At 36.3% G+C, this 5,039-nt stretch overlaps 1 protein-coding gene across 3 annotated transcripts in view; it reads right to left on the bottom strand.

The window, feature by feature from the left end:
- The window catches only part of LOC116841280 (probable G-protein coupled receptor Mth-like 3), a 17,610-nt gene extending 13,817 nt beyond the window's left edge, over positions 1–3,793 (bottom strand). The window contains exons 1-2 of one of the 3 annotated variants that reach the window (XM_032809024.1): positions 3,640–3,791; positions 3,316–3,495 (exon numbers count right to left, since the gene is read on the bottom strand). The gene's annotated coding sequence lies outside the window, so the exon portion shown is untranslated. Of the gene's footprint in view, positions 1–3,315 lie in introns of all 3 variants that reach the window. The other 2 variants (XM_032809023.1, XM_032809022.1) reach the window with 2 other exon arrangements.
- Between the last annotated feature and the right edge of the window lie 1,246 nt (positions 3,794–5,039).

The raw sequence follows: 5,039 nt of genomic DNA, 5'->3' as shown, positions 1-5,039 counted from the left end.
TCTCTCTCTCTCTCTCTCTCTCTCTCTCTCTCTCTCTCCCTCTCACCCTCTCTCTCTCTCTCGTTTTCTTTCTATACAGCTGTATATATATGTACGTGTACGTGTATCGTATAGCATGCTCATCTCATGGGACACGTGACACAAGGCCACAGACGCCATCTAGTTTCCGATCCGCAACCGTACATCCTAGCGTCGATGAATTCTGAGATGGTTTTTTCTAATTTATGACTTTAAGCTAAAATATCTCGTCTTGTAGGGAATGTAGAACAAAAGTAAAGAGTTTTTTAATAATATAATTGACCCTAAAGAATCGATTAAGCTCACCTAGAACCTCATAAGTTTAGCCGTCATAGTAAAACAATAAATCATGCCTCCGATCAACGAGATGCTTCGCGTAAATATACACGGTCCGTCTCGCCGCCCGTGCGCGTCGCTTCGCTTATGCGTGCACTTGGCGCGAGACATTACTGTGTCTCTTGATTGGCTGATGTCACTTAACATGAAAAATTTGCCGCGAATGTGAGATTCGTGAGAACTTACGGGAATAAGTTTTTTGCGTTACGTAATAATTTAGTCACGGTTAAATAAAAGCGGTTATGCAAGCACGTAATTTTGATTGAGCTTCTCTCGAGTTCTGGGATACAATTATTTCTGGTAAGTTTTAACCGATCAGCGATGTGAGTTAAGTATTTCTTTGGCTTTTCCGATATATTCTATGATACTTATAAATCTCACTAATAAAGATTCATTTCTCAGTGAGTAAAAAATTATTGATGAAACGTTATTGCAACAATACCCAATGGTGTAAAACGTTTCCCAATATGTAATTTTTATATTGTATCGATAGCATTACAAATGACTTCGCTACTTCAATATTTTTAGAACTTTTAGCAATATTCAATAAAATCATATTACCGTCCAGCAATATCTTTAGGATATTTTTAAAATATGAAGTAGAAATGCTCGAAAGATACATGCAAAATCCATATTTCAGGGTGTTACTTTGCAATGTTCTCTGTTCACTGGGTTTATTATTAGTCTTCGCCACGAACTTGGTAACAAGAATTAGGAGCCATTACGAAATAATCACGAGATGGATGTGATGTGCAGCAGAAAGCTGACACGAGTTAGGCGAATTAAAGTACCACCAGATATTTATCGCGTTTGGAAGCGCAATTACTTAGAATTGTTTCTACCTCCAGATAGAAAGACGACAGGGTAACATTTTCTCGGCGGCAACACTGTCTTCCCACGATCCCTGTGATTCCTCGGACATGACGCCTTCGACGACAGTCGCGGTCAGGATCGCGAGAGACATGACGAACTTCATTCTCAGATATTATTCCATTCTGTACTAATTAGTGAGGTTGCTAACGGTCGGTATAATCATCGTCGGTCCTGTGTTATCGCACCGCGGAAACTTACTTACGAAAGTACCACAAAGAACGTGAGACGAAGAAGAAAGGGAAAAAAATAGGTCACGACGACTCCCCCGAGAATGCCAAGCCTCTCTGGAGAGACGCCCCATAACGATAATAATATAATATACACAATCGATCTAATTACTTTGATAATCTAAATCGTTAATCCCACCACCATTAGTGCGTGAACCGAAAAACCAAACCTCGAGCAGCCGGGGGGCGATGTGATGGCGGATGATGGAAACTAATCCGTGTTATCAAAGAGAGATGCACGCGTACCTGCTACGGCATCTTTGCGAATGAAAAATATAGTTAGTTACAAAAGAAAGCATGTCTAATTAGGAATAAAATATGTGAGACTGAATTGAACTTGAACCAGAAGTGACTTTCTTCCTACCCCCTCCTCTGCCCCGAAAGATATCGTGTGCCCGCACACAGGAAAATATCATTCTGCTGCTAAAGAAAGTGATTGTATAGTTTATTTTCCTTCTTTTGAGTTACGATTATCTTCAGCAAAGAATATTTTCTTGATAACGTGCTAATTAAAATATATTAAAGGCCTTTACGGAACTATGACATTATTCTAGAAGTGTCAAAATGATGATTAAAATTTCGATCTGAGCCATTTATCACATCGGTAGAGTGCTGTTTTGCTTTTGAATACTTCTCTACTGATCACTTTGCAAGTTGTACTCGGATTTCTGAATTCCTATGCGCATATTGCGATTAATGACTGTGCTTTCTAGACTTACTGTTTTCTAGACGAATTGCACGTGAATTGCCATAATTTTGCAATAAATTGCGATAAATTTTAACTATCATTTTGGTACTTCTGGAATAGTTTCGTGAAAGTAACTAAATCTTTAAAGTAATTAAAACATAATATAGAGTAATAGACAAAATACCAAATTTCTAAAATTCTAATAAATTTACAGATGTAATTTTTACTCTCAGCACTTATGTAAGCATTCTTTATTGATTGATATCAAAATTCATTTATTTGACTCTGGACTAAAGAGAACGGCTCTTTGTCAATAAAATACTCCCAGACAGCACAATGCCCAAACTCGGGTCATAAGACGTCTTTAAGACATCTTCAGGACATCTTTATGACAAGTTTATAAGGTATTGTCTTAAAAATGTCTTAAGGACGTCCTAAAGACGTCTTATGATTCGATTTTGGACATTTGAGGGTCCGGGACTCATTATTCTTAAAATATATTTATATAAATTTATATAAATTTATATAAATTTAATAAAAGCTTATTTGCATGCACTCAAAAGACGAACTCATTCTTTTGACAAGAATATTATAAAATTTTATTGAAGAAAAATTTGGTTCCACTATTAGAATTAAGAATGTGTTTTGAGTGAATTTGATGTTCATGAAATGAACGTATGATAGATTTGCGGATATACAAACTTTAGAAATATTTGAAACAAGTCACTTTTAAATGCAGTATGTATTTTTATGTGTGCGTAGATATTTTGCGAATAAAACGAATCTTTGTCAAAATGTAGTTCGGTATCGCTAGTGATTTATACCTAACAATAATTCGAATCACTACTCTGTAATTTTTAACAAGAAACGTCTTACCAGTATCATCTCTTTCTGCTGATAACTAAAATGCACAAGTAAAGGCTATTTTGCGTTCGAAAATGATTGTTGTTTGCACGAAATATCATCATGTGTGAATAAGTGATCACCAAGTATCGACATAGAGTATTCACGCGTAGTTTGTGGTTTTGCTGTATTGTGATAATGCTTAACAACATCTAATAGCAGCTAGTATGTCGGCTGATATTGCAGACACCTGACTCACCGGCATCATTTTAACCGGTTTATTAAATAATCAAAATGAATAATTTATAAGAAAAAGAAAAACATCGTTACCTGTGATGTGCTGCTGATATAAAATTATACTCTACTATTGTACGTATTGCAAGTACTCTATTCTGATAATATTCACTCAACAATTTAATCCGGCAGGGAATGTTTGTAAAAGGGGGCGTATTTCTTGCGCGGATGCAACGTTAAGTTACCAAACAATGGAACTTTTTCCTCAAAACAGCACTGAAATATTTTTACACGCATTATAATATCACATTACAGTTTTGTTCAAGAAGAGAACGAAAAGATCGAAGGAGAAAGCATCAGTTGTCGCGTATTATTTTTTTTCTTGATCGTTTCACGAGTCGTAATACGGAAAATCCGTACAAATCAAATATGGTACTGTTATCGGTGACGATTGCGTTGACTTTCGGCTATCTCACTGAACGATAATAAAAGCCGATACCTCGTGGCTTCACGACTTCTTCCCAAGAAGTGCGAGTGCGGAACGAGCGCGAGAAACGCGGGTTCTCGCGCGAGCAGCGATGCGAGACTAAGGAACGAATAGTCATCGACAGTACTAGGAAAGTAGCCTACCTGCTGTGAATGTATATACAGGGCGGCTCGGAAAGAAATGCGGCTCGGCCAACAATCTTTTCGAGATGATAGCTTCGCCAATCCGACAGCCATATAAATTTAGACGTCTCGGCATTTAGATATCCAATGCTCGAATGAAAATCCATTACGGTTTCGAGAGCACGACGAAACCTGAGAATAGATTTACGGTATGGATGAGCACGATAGAAGACGAGCCTAACGAAGACACCAACTGAGACATAGTGGTATGTATTGTCGAAAGACTCAAACTCGATATCTCCGGAAGCGATTAATCGATGTCGCAGAAGCAGAAAAAATTTCATTAAACCCTGGAATAGATATTGCAATCTGATGCATCATCAAAGGAAATAGAAAATAGGATAAAAAAATACTCAATTGAAATCTGAAAGTGTATTGAGAGAAACGAATATGATAAAATGCTCAATAACCGATATTCTTAGTTTTTGACATTTTTACAATTTCAATTTGATCGGATATTAAGGCGTATTTAACAGAGAAGTTAATAAATATATTAATAAATTTCCACACGCACATATCTTAACCACTTTGCTCGTCAAGAAAATCAGCATTACCGACCCAAAAATGGCAAGAACTAAATACTGTTTGATTTTTAAAAAAGTTAGTACTAAAGTTAGTACTAAGTTAGTACTTTTCGAGTCGCTGAATACAAATTTGAGATCAAAATTTAAAAGTTCAAATTAAGGTCAGATTCGAAATCTGACGACTTTAAAAACCTCCAGGTATCGAGTTCCATCCAAATCAAGTCACTTTTCGTATTTTGATTCGCCATATTGAATCTGCCATCTTGAAATTTCGAAATTTTAAACTATGATTCGAAATCAGTGACTCTGAAAACCCCTGAGTACCGAGTTTCATCCAAATCAAGTAATTTTTCCATTTGGTCCGCCATATTGGATTTGACAAAAGTAATCTCAGATTCGAAAGCAGCGACTCTCAAATACCAAGTCTCATCATAATCATTTTTCGTATCTTGATCCGCTATATTTTATCTGCTATTTTAAATTTTCAAATTTAGTGTTCAGATTCGAAATTAGCAACCCCAAAAACCCCTGGGTACTGAGTTTCATGAAAATCTTGCTAACGGGAAAAAAAAATAAAATGAAGTGCGTATTAGTGCGTCAATGTCATTTTTGGTACAACCTTTATTT

Source organism: Odontomachus brunneus, unplaced genomic scaffold (assembly GCF_010583005.1).
Source record: "Odontomachus brunneus isolate Ranch 3 - 2012 unplaced genomic scaffold, Obru_v1 Obru_scaffold_015, whole genome shotgun sequence".
Classification (NCBI taxonomy): Eukaryota; Metazoa; Arthropoda; class Insecta; order Hymenoptera; family Formicidae; genus Odontomachus; species Odontomachus brunneus.
This window is presented reverse-complemented; position numbering and strand designations above follow the sequence as displayed.